The sequence below is a fragment of the Sorex araneus genome, chromosome X (assembly GCF_027595985.1).
Source record: "Sorex araneus isolate mSorAra2 chromosome X, mSorAra2.pri, whole genome shotgun sequence".
NCBI classification, from domain to species: domain Eukaryota; kingdom Metazoa; phylum Chordata; class Mammalia; order Eulipotyphla; family Soricidae; genus Sorex; species Sorex araneus.
Window position 1 is genome coordinate 343,391,161 of NC_073313.1, and position 22,784 is coordinate 343,413,944.

At 36.7% G+C, this 22,784-nt stretch overlaps 1 pseudogene; it reads left to right on the forward strand.

Moving 5' to 3' along the window:
- Positions 1-917: 917 nt before the first annotated feature.
- LOC129399923 (60S ribosomal protein L35a-like) lies at positions 918-2,659 on the forward strand (annotated as a pseudogene).
- Positions 2,660-22,784: the final 20,125 nt, after the last annotated feature.

The following is a 22,784-nucleotide window of genomic DNA, read 5'->3' on the forward strand; positions in this document are numbered from 1 at the left end:
ACTCTTGGGCTCTCCGAGCGGCTCTGTCTCACTGCCCACGTTCAGTTGCTGATTAGTTACTGTTTATTCAACCTTCCATCTTTCTCATCTCCCGCACTCCCAGCTCTGTCCTCTCTCTGAATCTACTGCAGCATCTCTCTCCTATCTCTCTCCTCCCTTTTTCCTCTCTTGCCCTTGCCCCCAGGTTACATACACACTGCCAGGTAGCAAAATCCACATAAAAAAGCCCTTCCTGAGGGCAGCCAGGTTCAAAGGGAACACTACCTAAGGGCATTCCAAAGCCCTTCCTGACTCTTAAGGTGTTTTTCTCCTCTCCTTAGTCCAAACACTTATTAACATCTTAATACTAGATATTTTTGTATGGACATAGTAAGAGATACATTGAGGCTTGCAAGGCAGCTCTCCTGGAAACATCTTGCCACAGACTCAGACTATAGCACTCAGGCCAGATTAATCATTCCTAACCCTAGCAGGGTCCAAATCTAGTTATCACTGTTTGGATCATGACAACATTTGTCCATGACCAAGTTCTTAACTTATAGTTAAGCATTAGGCACTTTGGACAGGCCCATCTCGATGCTAGGGTAGCACACAACTCACCGCTTGCCCTGGGTCAGTCTTGTCCCTCGGCAGGACCCTGCTTTTGGGGGTTGCTAGGAAATAGGGGCAGCTGAAGCTTAGGTAGAGAACAGATGCCCAGGAGGAAAATATCATGTAGAGTCAAATGGCTCCCAGGTTACAAAAGCATGGCATTTGCTAAGTCTCCCTGTGTCCATACAAAAAGGACATTGCTCTGAATAAACTATGCAAAGGACTCAAGGAGAAGAGAAAAACAATATTTATAAGTCAACAGAACACTAAGAAAGAAGTTACAAATAAACAAAGAAGAATGGGAGCACTCTAATGGGAGTAAACCAATGAACTTAAACTACCTGAGGCTAAGTAATCCTAAAGAAGTGTATGAGGAACTATATGTGATGTCAGAACTCCAAGTAGGGTTGCCAGCAGACAAGGAAGTACCCTACCTGCATTTCCATCCCTTTGCCCCCAGGACTCTATAATTTTGTAATCAATTTACTTCTCTTTCCCTTAGTCTGTGTTGTTATTTTATTGGTTTTCTTTTTTTATGTTTTCTTGCCTTGACATGCGATGATATATATTTTAAATTTCAAAGAATGTATATGTATATCTTTTAGACCAGGTTAATATTTCTTCCATGGAAGAATGTACTTATAGTTCATACTTACTCTTGTAGTCAACTCATCTAGATTCTATCCAAATAGCTGATAAAATTCTCTTCTGGATCACCCTGAATGTCCGTTGTGGTCCATTGGTGATATGAGATAGTTGGAAGCATAGGCCAAATTACCTAAAAAAAAAGTCTCTATATGCAAAAATGGGCTCTGATGTTGTGGTTACCTTTCTGTATATTATTTTTACCCTTTTACCCAGGAATCATTTTTTTTCATAAATGCTTTGAGTTAAACAAAAGGAACATTATCTTGAATAGGTCTGACTTACTCGGGTTTATACCTTTAAGACAGGGCATTTAAGACAGAATTTCCTTTGATGACCTTAATAAAACAAGCAACCATGAGCTTTGCAGCTATAAGTAAACATTATTTTGCCACCAGCTATATAAACTCAAAAGGACCTCAAGTCTTTAAAGAGACCTTAAATAGGCTGATACTTTCTGTGCTGCTTTGTGACACCCAGATGTATTGTTTCTGGATTCATAACTCAGAGAAACTGTGGAATAATAAGTATTTCTTGCTTTAATCCACTAAATTTGTGGCAATTTCTTATGCAACAAAGACAGCCAGAGTAGGGAAGTATAAATGCAATAGCAGAATTTACAATAATATGAAAACTGAACATTATCTTGGGGAGGGTGTCCATACCAGTGATATTCAGGGTTTAGTCCTGGATCTGCTCCTCACAGCGCTCCAAAGACTTATATGGGGTACTGGGGATCAAACCTACATTGGCTCTGTGCAAGGCAAGTGCTCTACTACACGCTGTGCCATTTCTCTAGTCCCTTAGCATTCTGTTTTGTCAGGAAAAAAAATACCTAAAAACATATTTTACTCAACTAAATTGTGGATATAGACAAGTAATTTAAAATTATTAAATTTTAATATCAATTTTTTAAAGTGCTGGTTCAGACAGATAGCACAGTACATAAGGTTCTTTTCTATGGTCTGTTGATCACGTCCAAGTGTCCGTGGCGTGGTCAGTTCATTAAAAAGAAACAGCCCGCAGCAGTGAGGCATCGAGCTTTGCTGTTGGGTTGGCGGGGGGGGGGGGGGGGGGGGGGGGCAAGGGGGGTCGTGACACATTGTATCCTAGGCTGTGGTCTAAAGCCATTTTCGCTAGCTATAAGCGGGGCCTCCAGAACCAGAGGGAGCACACGGCTCTTCTCAAGATCGAAGGTGTTTATGCCTGCGTTGAAACCGAGTTCTAACTGGGCAAGAGGCGTGCTTACATCTACAAGGCGAAGAACACAGTGACTCCTGGCGGCAAAACCAGAGTGATCTGGGGAAAGGTGACCCGCGCCCATGGAAACAGTGGCCTGGTTCGAGCTAAATTCCGAAGTAACCTTCCTGCTAAGGCAATTGGTCACAGAATCCGTGTGATGCTGTAGCCCTCAAGGATATAAACTTACTGAAAAGTAAATAAATAAAGTCTAGATATTTTTCTCGTAAAAAAAAAGTTCTAGTAAAACTATTTATCATTACAAAAGAAAGAATATTCCTCAAAACTTGTCATATAGGAGCAGCACGACTATTTTCAATCCTTGGAAAGAATGCACTTGAAGCACTGTCATCCCGTTGTTCATCAATTTGCTTGAGTAGGCACCTGTAACGTCTCCATTGTGAGACTTGTTACTGCTTTTAACATATCGCATATGCCTTAGCAGAACTTGACAAGAACTGAACCCGGGTGGCCGCATGGAAGGCAAATGCCCTAGTCACTATGCTATAGAAAAAAATATATAGATCCATCACCATGTTGAATAAGAATACAAATATATGAAGAGCTAACACAAATAAGTTTATTTTAGAATGTAAAATAAATTTAATACGTGAAAGTCAGTGGTTATATTTTCCATATGAGATAAATGAGGAGGAAAATTCTGATTATTTCAAGACATAGAGAAAATGTAAAATTTAACCAATTCATAAAGAGAAAGAGAAACAGACACACAGAGAAAATAGAGGGATCAAAGGGAAAAACAAAAGGGCAACGAATAAAAATATTAACATAAGGTTATGAGGTAAATACTTAGCGAACATTATTATTGGTTGAAACCTGAAGAAAGCTAAGAATGGCATCTTCAATTTTAATAGTTTCCTAGTCTATCTCAAACAGATAAAAATTAAAGTTGTACTTTAAAATTTAATTTTATTTTTATTGAAATAACATTGACTTACAGACAGTAAATATTTAAATGTTTTATGGGGCTGTGTTATCTCATCACACTTGCCATCTGCTTACCAATATCCTTCCACACTGCCCAAAGACTCTTCCCACTCATTTCTGACCTCCAGTGTAACATCCGTTATATTAATAGTCTAAGCGTTTATTTTAATTGAACATTGTTCTTTCCTGGCTTTATTTCTGGTTGTCCTAAATATGAGTGGGATTATATGATATTTGTATTTCTTGCTCTGACTTATTTTGATTAGTGTAACACCCTCAGATGCACCCATGTTGTATTCTTCAGGAAAACAAAACAATTTAATGACATTTCCAAAGTCAAAATTATTATCTCTGTAGGAAAAATTAAACCAAATATAAGAAAAATCAAACAAACCAAGCCAGGCTTTAAAAATAAACTGAAAGTATATCATCAACTTTATTTCTGTGTAGAGCTAGCAAGCAGTAAGTTAAATTCTTAAAAACACAATTTGGGTTGAAGCAATAGCACATCCAGTAGTGTACTTGTTTTTTATGCTGCCGCCTGAGTTAAACCCTGGCATCCCATATGGTCCCCTGAGCCCACCAAGAATGATCCTCAAGTGCAGAGCCAGGAGTAGACTCTGAGCACTGGGTGCATCCCCAAAGCAAAACAAAACAATTTTTTTTTTAAATAAAGAAAAAAGGACACAGTTTATAAAAAATGAAAATTCGACACTTAGAAAAATTCCACAAATGCTACTTTTTACTGTTTGTAAGTATTAAAAATAAATACACAGTAAATAAAATAATGCATATTCAAATAATACATAATAAAGTAAGAAGATTCTAATATAAAGATAAACCATGCTTATAAATTGTGAAAGATTCAGTGTTTTGAATATGGTATATTTTCTCTAAAGATCTTAATATTTGTAGGAATTCCAACTAAATTCAAGGAGAATATTTTGCTGAACTGGAATATAGTTTCTATATCATATGAGAACCAAATAGGGCAAAGATTTCCAAGATATCTTTGAAGAACAGTCACACTGCATAATGACTATCACAATTTACAATAAATGTTAAAGTACTTAAACCAGAGTGTCATTGCATATGAACAGATAAAACATCAATGGGATAGACAATTGTACACAGAAACAACCTACACAAAAATATCCACTAGAGAAGAATCTACAGAGATGAAGGCAAAGAAAGTTTGTTTCAAATGTATATGTGTGTTTGTGTTTGTGTGTGTGTAGGGCCATTTATGAGAATTGAGAAACAAAAAATATATATTCCTCTTTTATACAAATAAATAAACATTATTTGACCTCATAGTTTCACAGTAAATGATTCTGTTTACCCTCAATTGGCGCATTTTGATCTCCAACACCCTACCTGGTCTACAAGTACTGTTAGAAGTTCCCTGGGCACAGATCCATGAGTGAGACCTGAGTACCACCCTGTGGGATCCAAAAAACAAACAAACCCACTGATATTAAATGAATGAGAAATTGGTATAAATTATAGCTAAAATGCAATTAGCCAGTAGAAGTGATTAAAAATAACAAAAAGAAAGTTAAACATGGAAAAAAAGTTATCTGTTAAGAATATCTAATCATAAAAGGACAGATATTTCTGGACCGATACAATATAATATATATATATATATATATATTATACAATATATAAGCCACTCTCCACATGTGCAGACGAGCCTCATGCATAAAGGAACTGGCAGAGGAACTCAGGTGTACAGGACCCAGGACAAATATCTCCAAGGCTGCTCAAATCTGGACTGGGCCTCTTCCACCCAGATTCCCCATTTTCCAGTAGCTAGGCAGTCACACACATCAATGGCCAGCATCCAGAGACTATAAAACCATATGCGGCCGCCCGACATCTGATATCCTAGTTCTCCCTCTTGGAGAACCTGGAAAGCTACCCAGAGTTTATTGCCCACATGGGGAAGAGCCTGGCAGGCTCCCAGTGGTGTATTCATATGCCAAATACAGTAACAATGATGGGTCTCATTCCCCTGACCCTGAAGAGCCTCTAATGTGGCACCATTGGGAAGGACGAGTAAAGAGAGGATGCTAAAATCTCAGGGCTAAGATGAATGGAGACAGTACTAGGCCTGTTTGAGCAAACCAATGATCAACAGGATGATTGTGATACAGTGATAATATATAATATATGCTATATATTATATACATATATTTAAAAGAACATTTGGGGCCAAAAACATTTATGCACTTGCTCTGCATATGACTGACCCCAATTCAATTCTCAGAACCATACATGTGGGTTCCCTCTGCACTACCAGGAGTCAACCTTGATAAAAGAACCAGGAGTAAACCCAGAGCACAGAGGGTGTGGCCCAGAAACAGCAACTAAAAGGAACTTTAATATCACTTGCAGCCTAACATCTGCACCTCTACTACACAGTTCTCCACCCCAAGTGGATTTTGTTTTCCAATGAACTTCAACTTTAACCTCAAAAGTCCCACTCTCATCACTGTCCCCAAATACTTTATTTCTGAATACTTGGGAACTGAAATGGCAGCATGCCCAAATATTCTGGGAAAATGATCCTTAACCCGGAAACAAGGCAAAGAGATGATATCAGAATTTAATAGCATATGGATCCAGAGAGAGGCTGGAGCGATAGCACAGCGGTTGGGCATTCGCCTTTCACACAGCCGACCCGAGTTGATTCCTCCACCCCTCTCAGAGAGCCCAGCAAGCTATTGAGAGTATGGAGCCCGCGCGGCAGAGCCTGGCAAGCTACCCCTGTGTATTGCATATGCCCAAAACAGTAACAATAAGTCTCTCAATGAGAGATGTTACTGGTGCCCACTCAAACAAATCGATGAGCAACAGGATGGATCCAGAGGACATAAAAAATTCATCTTGAAAAATATATTATGATTTAAAGGGGAGGTACCTATGTCACCCTTGGCCCAAGAGTATAGGGAGGAGAAGGAAATAAATAGAATGAAAGAGAAGGGGGAAGAGATAGATGAGAAGAAATGAGACGAAGTCTGTCGAGATGATAGGCTAGGGTAGGACTGGTGGGGTAGGAGAAGAAATATAAAAATATTGGTAGAGAGATTTACAACGATGATGGGATTAATGATGGGACTTTATATGTCAAAATACCAACTGTGAATAACTTTGTAACTTATGGTGCTTTAATAAAATAAAATTTGGGGAAAAATATGTAGCACTGTAGCACTGTCACTGTCATCCCGTTGTTCGTCGATTTGCTTGAACAGACACCAGTAACGTCTTCATTGTGAGACTTGTTACTCTTTTTGGCATATCAAACACTCTACGAGTATCTTGCCAGGCTCTGCCGCACAGGCGGGATACTCTTGGTAGCTTGCTGGGCTCTCCTAGAAGGATGGAGGAATGGAACCCAGGTCAGCCACGTCCAAGGCAAACGCCCTACTTGCTGTGCTATGGCTCCAGTCCAGGAAAAAAAAATGCCTTATGGGCAATTGTTTCCTATCAATTAAAGGCCTCTGATTTGGTGAAGTGTTAACTTGTCAGTGTGTACCTATTAGAAATGTAGTTTGAATGCCATCCTTTCATACAACTGTTTAGCTTCTCAAATGTTTTTAAAATCTGTAATGTTTAATGGGGCTTACCCATTTATTCATGTCTTAATAAAACCTTTGCACTGCACTCATTTAACATTTAATTAAGAATAACAACTTTCACTTTGGGAAAATAATATTTAGATAGCCCTCACTTAACATTTTTTAAGCCTTAGAATGAGATTTTCCATGTCATTTTTTAATAAGCATGTTCTTGACCCCTCTTGGTCTTAAAACACCCCTGATTTATACCAGCTTTCTTTTCAGGTCACTTCGGGCTTCCAAAGCAAAGTGGGAATGGGGGTCCTTTCATCTTCTCTTTCTGTTATCTTCCATGCTCACATATCTCTTTGTGACATTACAAAGTATCCTCCCCCTTGACTCTTTTGTTCCCTCTATTACTCTGATTAGAGAACTTCCCTCTCTAAATGGAGAGGTTCCACTTATGTGCTCTCTCCATCTGCTGTGGCCTCCACTATTGCTTTTTGATATTGCACTGTGCCAGGTGTCATTGGTAGCTCAGAACCACTCATGCTCAAGGCAAATAACACACTTGCTAAGTAAAGAGCTTCTAATACTAACTTATGTCCTTCACCTCCATTTGACAGTTTCAGTTCCTAGGAAACCATTGGCATCATGAGGAACACAGAAAATTGCCAAATGATAGCCAAAGGCTAAGACACAAAGTGCTATCATCCAAGCAACAGTTGAGTTCCCATGAAAAGTTCTCCTAGCTTAAAGTGTGTATGCATGTCCCATATGTTTGTGTATGTGTGTGTGTATGTGTGCATGTTGTGTGTTCCAGTTTTGTAACCTAAGATGGTGGTAGGGGAAAAATAAGTTTTGTGTGTGTGCTTTAGTCTATTTCTTCAAACATTCTGAATGATAATTAGCTTTGATTTTTACATCTATTCATAATGATAGCAGAGGGCAACACACAACAGAAAGGGGGTTGCAAGCTTTCCACTTAGCAATTAATTCTATTATTAAATGCTAAGAAAAAAATAAGTGCCTGCCAGCTGTAGCTTTATTATGTTTTCCCAGAAATAATAATGAGAAGGCTGTGAAAGTGTATTATTTATTTCTCCCCACCCTTGTAGGAGAAGAAAAAAAAATAAGCCATGGGTGGTTACTCCTTCCATATTAAAATAAAATCACTCTACAATATAAGGTAGATCACAGGGAGATCACAAAGAGGAGTTGGTTTTCAGAATTCTTTGTTTTATTTTTGTTTATTAATTTTTTAAATGAAGTATCTTTTCTATGATAAGCAAAATGGGGAATTATAATAGGGAATACTAGAATTGAGTCTAAAGAAGGTCAAAGGCATGTCGACACCTGGAATAAAGTGAAATAAGGCCTATCTTAGAATATATTATAGAACAAATAGTTCCTTGGGTGTGCAGTAAAAAAAGCCTGGGTGGTGGGTAAAAATGTCTGAATTTTGGTGGAAAAAGTAAGTTATCAGTCAAAAACAATCAAATGGTATTTGCAAGTAGAAGGTTCTAAATAAATAGTAATTAACTCTGAGTCTGACCTCAATTCTTCCTGAAGGTCTCACAGGATAAGACAACGAGCGAGGCTGCATTTGTTTCTCAGTTCACTGATGGGATTCAGGACTCATGGAGCAAGCAGTGTTTCCATCAGCAGAGAGGCGCTCACACGTGCTTACAGAAGAGCAGCCAGTTCAAATTCAGGTCTAATTAGTTTAGACCTAACTCCATAGGATTTAGATAGACACATTTTGGTGAATAGTAATTAGCATTGTTAAAATACATCTTGTATTCATTATTCTTAATAAATAGAAAATATATATTCTGGAAAAAGCTGTAGATCTCACAGAATACAATCATTTACCTACATCCTGTTTTACCTTAGGTTTGCCGTTTGTTCAGTTCTCTCAACTTCCTTTTTGTTATCTGTAACACGATTTTCAGACAAGCTCTTTAATAAGATTATATAAATAGTAGTTTGTGGAAGGATATATGACATTCTGTAAATCTTCAATAGTAATCTTTGAAGTCTTTTATAGCTATTGGGGCTTAAAAAATCATGTTTTTGTTGGAAAAATATGAATCTTCTTTTACTTATTATCTGCGATATTTTTAGGATAGGTACCTTGAAAAATGTCCATCAGTGAAGAAATTCTTATGTTAACATAGTATATTAAATAATTAAAAGCAGTTTAATTTTTATTGTATTTTAGATAACATGCTTACTCACTGTCACTGTCAGTATCACTGTCATCCCATTGATCATCTATTTGCTTGAGCAGGCCCAGTAATTCATTCATCATCCTAGCACTGAGATTTTAGCAGCCTCTCTTTACTCATCCTTCCCAATGGTGCCACATTAGAGGCTCTTCAGGGTCAAGAGAATGAGACCCATTATTGCTACAGTATTTGGTATATGAATACGCCACTGGGAGCCAGGCAGGCTCCTCCCCATGCAGGCAATAAACTCTGGGTAGCTTGCCAGGTTCTCCAAGAGGGAGAACTAGGCTATCAGATGTCAGGCGGCTGCATCGCCCAACACCTGAAAAATAAAAATAAATAAATAAATTTTAAAAAACAGAAGAATCCCAATGTCCTTGGCCAGAGCCCCCAAGGGAGAATGTCACACCCCTTGCCCTCCAGCTGCCTTACAATAGTGCTAATATTTATGGTATTGATAAACAAAATTATCAAACCTTATCACCACTGGAGTGTCTCAAAGACCCTCCACCTCCATCTCTATATTATCTCTAGTCCACCACTTCATTTCCCACCATTCCCCATCATTATTTCATAATCCAAGACAGTTTGTCATCTTTTGATACTATCTATTCTCCTTTTGTTTCTCTATATACTACAGATGAGTAAGATCATCTAGTATTTGTTCTTTTCCCTCCGAATTATTTTTCTTAACATGATACCTTATAGTTTTATTCAAATGTCAGCTAACTGTATTATTTAATCTCTTATTATGACTGTGTAGTATTCTACGATAAATATAACCATAACTTAATCAATTCATCTGTCTTTGACATGTGGGTTATTTCTACTAGCTCTGTGATCAGCATAACTGTTTGCAGATCTTTTTGAATTAACCTATTTTTTTCTGTTTGGAGACATATTCAAAGAACTGGAATGTATGAATCATATGGAAACTTTCTTTTTTTCTTTTATGATGATTCTCTTTTTCATAGAGTATGAACAAGATGACATTTCCACACAATTGTGAATACAGGTTCCTTTTTCAATCACATTCCTGACAACATTTGTTGTCATTCTTTTTAATATAAATATCCCCTAACTAGTGAGAAATAATACGAGTGGATTTGTAATTACCTGATAATAAGTGACAATAAATACTTTTTTGATCTATCTGCTGGCTGTCTATACATTTTCTTCAGGGAAGGCTCTGCTAATATCCTCTCCTCATTTTTATATTTGATAACTATTTTGTTGTTAAGTTTTGTGCTTTATTTCTTTTGGATGTAAACCCTTTATTTGATATAGTATGTGTAGATGTTTTCTCCTGCTCAGAAGATTGTCTTTTTATTTTGCTTGACTTTCTTTTGCCATGCAAAAAAAATCCCTAATAATAATATTTGAACTCAATTTAATCCTACTGGTTTATTTTTTGTTTTCATTGTAATTGAAAAATCTCTGAAGTCTATATGCTTGCAAGTTCTGCCTATATTTTCTTCCGTATATTTTATAAATTCAGGTTGAATTTTGAGATATTTACTACACTTTGAATGAGATTCTGTGTATATCATATTATATATATATACACACATATATATCCAGTTTTATTTTATTATTTATGAGTAATGTTCCACTCTCCTGCATCAATCTTTATGCAAGAATCACACAAATTTTGATTGCTATTACTCCATAACATAATTTAAACTCATAACATTCAATACTTTTCATCTAATTTTTGTCAGAAAATTGTTCAGGTTATTAGGGAGTCCATGATTTCTTGAAACCGTTAATAATTTGTTACAAGTTCTTTAAAAAGATGTTATTTGAATTTTGATAGGGATTTCATTGAATTTGTAAAATACTTAATATAGGATGGTGATTTTGACTATTTTAATTTTCAATCCACAAACATTGATTTTTTTCATTTCCTGAATATTTTTTAATCATTTTAATAGTCACATATTTTGCAGCATAAGATGTTTTTATTCTTTTAATCCCTAGGCATTTATTTAATCTTTTTGAACTTTATTTTAAGTGAGTCCATATTTTAATTTCTCCCTTTTATTTCTTTATTTGTATAATGAAATGAAACACTCTTGTGTATTAATTTTTTAGCTGGAAACTTCTCTGTATTAATTTATTCTTTATAAGTTTTCAGTGGACTGTCAAATGTTTTCTGTTTATATTACCATGTGACCTATAAGTAGTGATAACTTCCTTCCAAATTTGAATGAATTTCTATTTCTTGCATTACTTCTGTAGCAAGGATTTCCAAATCTAACTGAATAAGCAGTGCAGAAAGTGAATATTCTTGCTGTATTCCTGATCTAAGAAGCAACATTTTGGGGGTTTTTCCCATCGAGCGTGAGGTTGTCTGTAGGTTTGTTTTAAATGGCTATTGCAATGTTGAATTATATTCCTACTATTTCTTTTTAAGGGGATTTTTTAATTCACTGTTTTATGACTTCTGTCTTAATCCTTACAAATTTTTGCTTTAACCAGGCTTGCATTCTCCCAGTCTATCTTTATTCCTTGCTACATTGTATGTCACCATTCGGCTTCTTTTAATTTCTAAAGATATCCTCAGTTCATATGACACATGTTTGAAAAAAATAATTTTCCACTTGGAACAAACTTTACAGATATTCCCACACAAGCCTTCTCCAAGATGCAATTATATCTATTGCAAATTTTTCCCTGTTTGATGAACCAAGAAGCCATTGGTTCTGCCTTCTGAATTCTCTGAGGAATCTTCATCGTTTTTGAATAGCCATTATTACTTTCATCCAGATCCCCTTAGAAAAGAGTTATCTGCAGCATCTTGTAACACAATTTTGGTACCCAAAGTGGTACCATGGTAGCATGGTACCCACAGTTGCTTATTGCTCACCAGGAATCCATGTTCTCTCTTCCTCCTAATATAACTCAATTTTGTTAAGAACAAAATTAATCTCAGCTACAAATGTGGTCAGCTAGCTGGCTAACAATCTATAGGAAGAATATCTTTGTCAAATAAAAATGAAGTTTTCTTAGAAGAAATCATTTCTTATTTTTTTCTTTATTCTACCCTGTGACTTTCCCACCTGACAGAACAATCACAACATAAATCATGTATAAGCATGAAGGAATACCAGAAAGAAGTTACATGGCTTGACCTACCAGCAGCTTGCGTAGGCCTAGACACTTTCACATTTCTTATTTTTGATAAAATATTCTGGTAGATGCCTATGATGTAGTTTAGGCTTCAGTAGGAAAGTTATTTTCCAACGGATGCAGTGGTGAGCACCTCATGTTAAATAATGACTTATTTGATTATTCATTAAAATGCTAATTTGTTAATTATTGTCTATTCATAAGTCCTGTGTAGTTTGCACTGTAGTATTCAAGAAAATGAACCAACACAGGAGTAAAATGTAATACCATGTAAGAATATGTCCTAGAAGAATAGCAGGTAAGGACAGGAAGAGAAACATGAGATGTTCTCCTGGCAAGAAGGGAGCCATAGGAAGAACACTCTTTGAGAAATAAATTTTGAAATCAGAGAGTGACCTTCTCTTCAAGAACAAGCAATTACTAGTGGACTGTGGCAAGAGGTTGATATCGAAAGAATAGGATATTCAGTGAGGCTGGTAAACAGAGAATGGGCTGGAGAGTGGTGTGAGATTATGTCCAAAAGAAAGGACAGGCCCAAATGACACAGGCTCCATAGGCCTGAGGTTAATTTGGGCTTATGTGACACATGTCATTAGTATACAGGGAAGGTTTTGTATTGGGGCCATCCCCAGAAGTATTCTGGGCTTACTCCGAACTCTACAATCTGGGTGGAGGCAGGACGGGGGAATAAGTGAGATGGCAGGGATTGAATCTGAGGTTGGATAAGTGCAAAGCAAGTGCTTTACCTTGCTATATTATCTTCATGGTTCCATAGGGAGGATTTTAATAGACTTTATATTCACTTTTTGATTTACATTTTCAATAATTATTCTTTGGTGCAGGAAACTATTGTAGAGGAGAGACAAGATTGAATGGTAGAAATGAGTTTGGAGGATATTCATTTTATTTAGGCAGAAGATGAGAAACATAGTAAAAACCAGTACCTTTGTAGCTGCATTTTAGAAATAAAACCTATAAGACTTATCAATGTGGGACTCAAAGGAAAAAAAAAAGTAAAAAGTTATGTCCTGATTTTTATCTGATGTCTTCAATGAATGGTGGTGGCATTTTTTCAAGGTGAGAAATAGATGAAATAAAAGTCATTTTGGACATACTAAATTTGAGATACTAATTATATATTCAAATAGAGATATAAATCTGGGACAATTTAAAATTAAAGATAGGACATGGTGTACAAATAATTTAATCTTTTCTCAAATGACTCTTGACTCTAAGAGCTATTAATTTAAATTCTCCATTTCTCCTCTTTGAATTCCACTGTTTGATTTCTAGACACACAAATTTCATCTGAATCATCCTAGCTTCCTACGGTATTTGCATGTTTTGTAATCTTTAGCAGGATCTTAGTAGTAGTATTTATATCATAGAGACTTAAACAGGTAGACCAGCTCTTTTATCTCTTATATATTTGTTTGTACTTACTTTGTTTCTTTAATTTCTCTTTCATTAAAAAAATCAGTTCAATAATGTCTTCATTGCATTGCAAATATTATGAGCAATATGCCCCAGTTAGCTCAATAAGGGTGAACCTCTTTACCTTGAAAGTTCTTCCTATGTAAAAGTCACCTTTGGACTGTAGCACAAGTATATGAAGGGTCTCCAAGTGAGATATAATTAAACACAATTAGTGGTTTTCTCTTATTTATTGAAGAATAAAGATTGCAAGTCTAAAAAAAATAAAATTAAAGATAGGATTTTGAGTTTATCAGCTCTTATAGACAAGAACTAGATGAAGTTGCCTATATAGTTTGTATACTGAGAGAAGAATGATAAACTTAATCCCAGCATCTAATAACTTTAGAAATCTGGTGGTGGTGGTAGTGGTGGTGGTGGTGGTGGTGGTGTGTGTGTGTGTGTGTGTGTGTCGTGGTGGAGGGGGGTGTGATAATAAATGGAACTGACAAAAGACCCCAGTGAGAAATGAGAAAATACAAAACAAGTGAGAATAATGTATTAGTGGGCAAATGTTCACTGAATCTTGGAATTAATCCAAAACATCACTCTGGCATAACAAATAGATTATTATTATTAAGGTTATACCACTGATTCCTTGAATATATCCCTTTCAATGGAGAGAGGATGGTGATCAAAGGCCAGTTGAAAGAAATTCAGATGTACCTGAAAGGCAAAGCAGTGGGAAACCAAGAGTAGACAATCTCTAGGACAATGCAACACCACATAAAACGTCTTTCTAATCATTATAAAAAAGAATCTACAGATGTGGAAACAAGTAAATTTAAGAGTTTGGTATTGCATAACATAATATATATGGAACAGTGACAATTAGGTGTATAAATAGTTGTATGGTTGAATGGATGAATGAATGATAAATTGGATTGAGGTATAGACAGGGTTATATTTCTAATTCAAAAAATAGTGAAGGGTCTCGTGCTCATTGGTGGTGAAGTGCAGTTGCTCTATACATCACAACTGTAACGTCAATATTTTCACAAGTTGCTTAAACTTGTAAGTAACTTATAGAATAATAATATAAAATAAATAATAAATTAAATGGCGAATTGTACCATTTGTCTGAGGGAAGCAAATGATTTCACCAAGATACCAATCCCAAAATGATCAAACCATACTCTTGAGCTAAGTTATTTAGAATAAGAATCTCTGACTTAAATATTTTAAGATATTTCTAAGACATACAAGTGTTCTGTTTCCTGAGGTCTCAATTCCATATTTTACAACAAAGCATATAAATATACCTATATGGAGGAGGGAAAGGCTGATTCAAGTGTAATTGTAAACAAAATAAAGCTCAAAAAAGAAAATGAGAAAGTGTTTTAAGACTTCAAGACTAGGTGACTTTTTAAAATTGTTCTCAGTGGAATATTGTACAATTAAATGCAGTGCCAATATATTTCCCAAATAGAGCTTTGAAAAAAAAATTATAGGTAAAATTGGCCAAATTAGCATTTTATGATTATTTCCAAGAATGGGGAAAATGTAATGTATGGTTATGCGAGATAAATTAAAAGGTGTTTATTGAGTTTCAAGGAGATTTGTATTTTAAAATGACTTCAACTTCATGGGTATGTTAGAAAATAAAAGGCTTTCTGCAGGAAAATCCCTTTCCATTAATCAATAGCAAGAGTAAGCTAAAGGGGGTTTCTTAAACCTTAAATGAGATTTCAAAGAAAAATAAACCTGGATAAACTCAACATTATAGACTTTATGCAACTGATTCACTATAGTAAAGATTTTCTTATAATTACACAAATGTAAATTAAAATCATAACTATGATTTGTTAACTGAACTATCACTTATACTTTGAATTTCACATTACTACCTTGTAAAACTTGATGATTACCAACAGTAAATTTTTATAGAAGTTTAATTTACAAGTATTCTGGAAAAAGGTGCTATGTAATTCTCAGAAAACTGATTCTTTATCATTATAAAAGTTATCTCTTTTTACTTCTTTTATTTTTTTCACTTACTTTTTTGGTAATCAGAAAAAGACCTTTTATGCAAAGAAATAAAAGACTACTACAATGAAAATTATAAAATATTATAAAGATAAGTTGAAGAAGACATAAATAAATGGAAGCACAGCTCATATTTATGGACTAGAGGGCTCAATATTGTTGTCATTAAAACTCAAAGTTATTATACAACCTAAATGGTCAATAAGGTTTTGATATGGTCAATGCAATTTACCTGAAATTCCAATGATTTTATTTTTTTTTTTTTGCAAAAATAGAGAAACTATTCTAAAATTTGTATAGCACTTGAGGGATCTATATATTTACAAATAATAATGAAAAAAATTTAGGAACTCACACTTTCTGATTTAAAAACTTATTACAACCCTACAATAATAAAATATTATGATAATTGCATAGTCATCTAATCCAAATAAAGAATGAAAAATAAATTTTAATGTATATAGTAAAATATATGTGAAAATGGTGCTTAGTCACTGAATGAGAAAATGGTGGTCCTATCAAAAAATGATGACTGGGATGATACCCATAAGAAAGGGCAAGAAGTTGGATCTTTATCTAACACCACATACAAAATTGATACAAAATTGATCAAAGACAAAAATATAAGTTTCACATTATAAAACTCTTACGAGACAAGACAGAGAAAAACTTGCACCACATTGAATTTGTCAATAAATGGAGCACAATGGGTAGGGCATTTGCTTTGCACATGGCCGACCCAGGTTCAATTCCTCAGTCCTCCTCGGAGAGCCCAGCAAGCTACCGGAAGTATCCTGCCCACACGGCAGAGCCTGGCAAGTTACCCGTGGCATATTCCATGTGCCAAAAACAGTGACAACAAGTTTCACAATGGAGACATTACTGGTGCCCACTCAAGCAAATTGATGAACAACAGGTTGATAGTGCTATAATGCTAATAGCACAGCCAACAAATAAATAAATAAATAAAAGAGAAAAATGTAACTTCATAGTAATTTTAGACATTTCTTAATGAAAATATAATTTTTATGAAACAAAATATAATCTACAGAATAGAAGGAAATGTTTGTAGTCATATATTTTGCATAGAACTTTATCTAAAATACCCATCCTATTAGAACAAAACAGTTTTTTTGTTTGATTTTTTTTTGTTTTGCTTTTTGAGTCACACCTAACTATGCACAGGGGTCACTCCTGCCTCTGTATTCAGGAATCACACCTGGCAGTGATCAGGGGACCATACGGGATGCTGGCAACTGAACCCAGGTTGGCCATGTGCAAGACAAACGACCGACCCACTGTGCTATTGCTCCAGCCCCAGGACACAACAGTTTTGATGCAAATAAAGAATGCTTCCTTTTACTTGCCTAATTTCTATGGCTAGAACTTCCAGTACTATATTGAAGAGGAGTGTATATCAAAGGCATACAGATGGGAAAGGAAGAGGTCAAGCTATCACTATTTGCACATTATATGATACTATATTTATAAAACTTTAAAGACTTTACAGAAAAGCTCCTAGAAACAATAAGTCTGTATAGTAAAGCGGCAGGCTACAAAATCAACACCCAAAAGTCCATGGCTTTCTTGCACACAAATAACAAGAGAAGAAAAAGACATTAAAAATAAAATCCCTTTCACAATAGTACCTCAGAAAATCAAATACCTCAGAATCAGCTTAACCAAAGAGGAGAAGGACTTATACAGGGAAAGTTATACAACAGTGTAGCACTGTCGCACTGTTGTCCCGCTTTTCATTGATTTGCTCGAGCAGTACCAATAACGTCTCCATTGTGAGACCTGTTACTGTTTTTGGCATATGGAATATGCCACAGGTAGCTTGCCAGGCTCTGCCATGGGGAATGGGGACTGGATACTCTCAGTAGCTTGTTGGGATCTCTGAGAGGGACGGAGGAACTGAAACTGGGCTGGCCACATGCAAGGCAAATGCCCTACCTGCTGTGCTATTGCTCTAGCCAAGACAACACTACTTCAAGAAATAAAAGTGGGCACGAGAAATGGAGACACATCCCCTGCTCATGGATAGGGAGGATTAACATCAAAATGACAATACTCTCCAAAGCACTATACAGATTTAATGCAGTCCCTATCAGGATACCCATCACATTTTTCAAAGAAATAGACAAAACACTCCTGAAATTCATATGAAAAATAAACCACCCACGATAGCTAAACCAATCCTTGAGGAAAAGAAACGGGTGGCATTACCTTCCCTAACTTCAAACTATACTACAAAGCAGTAGTAATTAAAACAGCATAGCATTGGGCTAGAAACAGACCTGCAGACCAATGTAACAGAGCTGAATATTCTGTCACAGACTCTCACATATATGACCACTTAACCTGTAACAAAGGGGCAAGTAATATGAAGTGGAGCAAGGAAAGCATCTTCAATAAGTGGTCTGGGAAAACTGGATAGTGATCTGCAAAACAAAGAGCTCTGACCTCTGTCTAACTCCAAGCACAAAAGTCAGATCAAAGTGGATTAAAGACCTCAATATCAGACATGAAACCATAAAGTACATGACATTGAAGCTAAAAGCATCTTGAAGGATGAAACACCACTGACCAAACAAGTGGAAACAAACATAAACAAATGGGACTACATCAAACTAAGAAGTTTCTGCACTTTGAGGAAAGAGTAATTAAAATACAGAGAGAGCCCACAGACTGGGAAAGAATATTTATCCAATATTAATATTCAGGATATACAAGGCACTAGTAAATTGTACAAGAAAAAGACTTCCAATCCCATCAAAAAATGGAGAGAAGAAATGAACAGAAGTTCCTCTAAAAAAAAAAACTACAGTCAAAAGGCACATTAAAAAATGCTCCACATCATTAATTATCAGGAAGATGCAGATCAAAACAACAATAAGATACCATCTCACACCACAGAGACTGGCACACATTCAAAAGAACAAAAGCAACCAGTGCTGGCATGGATGTGGAGAAAAAGGGATGCTCTTTCACTGTTGCTGGGAATGCCCACTGGTCCAGCCCTTCTGGCAAACAATTTGGACATTCCTTCAAAGACTAGAAATTGAGCTCCCATATAACCCTGCAACACTACTTCTTGGAATATATCCCAAGGATTCAAAAAAGCACAGTAGAAATGACATGAGTACCTTTATGTTCATTGCAGCACTGTTCACAATAGCCAGAATCTGGAAACAACCCAAGTCCCCGAGAACAGATGACTGGTTAAAGAAACTTTGGTACATCTACTCAATGGAATACTATGCAGCTGTTAGGAGAGAGAACATCATGAAATTTGCTTATAAGTGGATAGATACAGATGCGGATAGTATTACGCAAGTGAAATGAGTCAGAAAGAGAGGGACAGACATAGAATGACTGCACTCATTTGTGGAGCATAAAATAACATAACATGAGAGTGACACCCAAGGACGGTAGACACAAGAGCTAGGAAGATTGCTTCATAGTTTGACGCCTGCCTCATGAGCTGGGGGAGAAGGCAGCTGGAAGAGAGAAGGGATCACTAAAAAAATGATGGTTGGAAGGGTCATTCAGGATGGGAGATGTTTGCTGAAAGTAGACAAAAGACCAAAAGTAATGGCCTCTTGGTATCTGTGTTGCAAACTACAATGCCCAAAAGGAGAGAGAGAGTATGTGGGAACGTGTCTACCATGGAGGCAGGGGGAGGGTGGGAAAGGGCGGAGTATACTGGGGAGATTGGTGGTGGGGAATGTGCACTGGTAGAGGGATGGGTGTTTGAACATTGTGTGATTGTAACTCAAACATGAAAGCTTGTAACTGTATCTCATAGTGATTAAATAAAAAAAAAGAATGCTTCCTAAGGAGGGCCAGAGATTAAGGCACTATGCTTGTATCAGTTTATCTTCAGCACCAGATATGTTCCCTGCTCCTCTTCCCCAACCCTATGAAAAGTTAGCTCTGAACTTAGAGAAAAGAGTAAGCCCTGAGCACCACTGGGTGTGACATTAATGGGGAGAGGCGGGAGGGGGCTTGAAGAATGTTTCCTCAGTCTCTTTATCTAATAAATCTCTTTAATTTCAACATACTTCTCACCCAGAATAAAACACATAAAAACAAAACATTGAAGACTTTGTTTTGTCCTGAATTTTCAGAAAATATTTTTAACAACAAACAGGTTCTCTTTCTTTCTTTCTTTCTTTCTTTCTTTCTTTCTTTCTTTCTTTCTTTCTTTCTTTCTTTCTTTCTTTATTTCTTTCTTTCTTTCTTTCTTTTTCTTTCTTTCTTTCTTTCTTTCTTTCTTTCTTTCTTTCTTTCTTTCTTTCTTTCTTTCTTTCTTTCTTTCTTTCTTTCTTTCTTTTTTTGTTTATTGAATCACCATGAGATACACAGTTACAAAGCTGTTTATGGTCAGGCTTCAGTCATAAAATATTCCAATAGTCATCCTTCCACCAGTGTACATTTCTTACAACCAATGTCCCCAGTTTCCCTTCTGCCACCCACTGCTCCCAATTGTCTCTATGGCAAAGACTTTTCTTCTCTCTTTCCCTTTCTTCCCCTCTCTTTCCCTCTCTCCCTCTCTTCCTCTCTTTCACTCTCTCTCTTTTTTTCTCTATTTCTCTCTCTCCCCTCTTCCTGTCTCTGTCTCCTTTTGAGGTTTGCAATATAGATACGGAGAGTTTGCAATATAGTGTTTACTCCTTTTCCTCAGCAGTTGAAGCAGACATCCAATTGCAAACCAATCCTCCTGGCCCTTGTTTCTACTGTCCTTGGTTATTAATCTAATATAATGAGGTTTCTTTTATATCCCACAAATGAATGCAATAATTCTATTTCTGTCCCTTTCCTTCTGATTCATTAACTCTCCAGGTTCATTCATTTATAAGTAAATTTCATGACTTCACTTTTTCATATCTACCACACCATATTTGATGGGGTTCAATATGGTGTGAACCATGGGAACACCTGTGAGGGTGATTAGTGGCTGCCCTAAAAGCTTCCGAACCCCTCGGAGAGCCCAGAAAACTACTGAGCATATCCCGCCTGCATGGCAGAGCCTGGCAAGCTACCTGTGGCATATTCCATATGCCTAAAACAGTAACAGCAATGGGCCTCATTCCCTGACACTGAAAGAGCCCCCAATATAGCAGTGTTAACAAGGATGAGCAAGGAGAGGCTGACAAAATCTCAGGGACGAATTATACTGCTAAAATGAAGGACTAAAATGACTGTCTGTACTTTCAATGCATGTACACTGGTATCAGAAGCATCCATCGAGGATATTATGGTGCAAGTGCAGATCAAATACAACACCATTGGACTGACCGAAACGAGAAAGCATCAATCACATTGCGCCATTTTCCACACTGGAGAACTATTTCTCGGAACATAAAATAGAGGCGTCTAAATGCAGTAGCCATGTGTACCTGCATGGAGAACTCAACATGAGGAACAACTTGGCACCAGAACTGTGCAGGAGGAAGATAACAGTATGGAACACCTTTAAGAGCACCGGAGAAATTGTTAAGAGGATGAAGAACCTCTGGCTCTGGACACATCTTTTCGACTCCACCATTCTTCCTGCACTGACATACAACTCAGAGACCTTGACCCTAGGAAAACAGGACGAGAATGCTATTTAGGCATCCCAAAGAGGAATCAAAAGAGCTATGCTTGGAATATCACATTTCACTCAAGTGAGAGAAGGAATCTGGAGTTCAGACCTCCATCTATGATCAAGAATCAGGGACGCTGTCTCATTTACCAAAGTGTTGAAAATCAGATGGCCTGGACACCTAAAGCAACTTAGAGATGACCGCTGGACTAGAGCTGTTATCAACTGGATTCTACGGGCCGACAAATCACCACGTGGCCACCTCACCTATGAGATGGCCAGACTTCTTAGTCAAAACCCTGAACAAATGGTTTGAGGCTCTTCATGTTCCTGGAGCGAGCAGATACCATTGGGCTACATTAGCATGCTACAGGGACGAATGGAGAAATTACTGGCACCCGCTCGAGCAAATCGAAGATTAATAGGATGACAAGTGATACAAGTGATACAATTTTCCTAACAGTTGCATAGAATTCCATTGTGTAGATGTACTGTCATTTCTTTAATCAGTCATCTGTTCTTGGTCACTGGGGTTGTTTCCAAATTCTCGCTGTTCGGAAAAGAGCTGTGATGAACATAGAAAAGCAGATAGCATTTCTGCTGTATGTTTTTGGGCCTCCACTATATATTCCTAGAAGTGGTAATGCTATTGTATGGAATTTCAATTTCTAGTTTTTTTTGAGACATGCCCATATTGTTTTCAAAAAAGTCTGGACCAGTTGGCATTCCCACCAATAATGGAGAGTCCCTTTCTCCCGCATCCATGCCAGCAATGGTTGTTCTTGTTCTTCTTGATGTGTGCCAGTCTCTGTGGTGTGAAATGATATATCATTGCCATTTTGATTTGCAACAATGATGATTAGCAATGTAAAGCATTTTTTACATGTGTCTTTTGGGCATTTGAAATTTCTTCTTTGAGGAAGTTTCTGTTCATTTACTCTCCCCATTTTAGGCAGAAATCTCCATGACACTGAACCCTCCATGACAGAACCTCCACGACATTGAAGCTAAAGGCATCTTCAAGGATGAGACGCCACTATCCAAGCAAGTGGAAGTAAAGATTAACAAACAGGACTGCATTAAAGCAAAGAAACTTCCGCACCTCAAAAGAAATGGTGACCAAGATACATAGAAGCCCTGCAGATTGGGAAAAAATATTTATCTACTACCTATCTGATACAAGATATATAAGGATCTGATAGAATTTTATAAAAAAAAATCAAACCCCAACAAATAGCTTTTCATATGTGTAATTTGAAGCTGACTTTAATTTATAAAAGCATACTTTCCTGGTTGATTACGTACTGATGTTGCACTGAAATTATGAAGAATTCTAGTCTCACCCTCTCTTTTGTTCTTTTTCCCACAGCTTGAAAGCCTGAT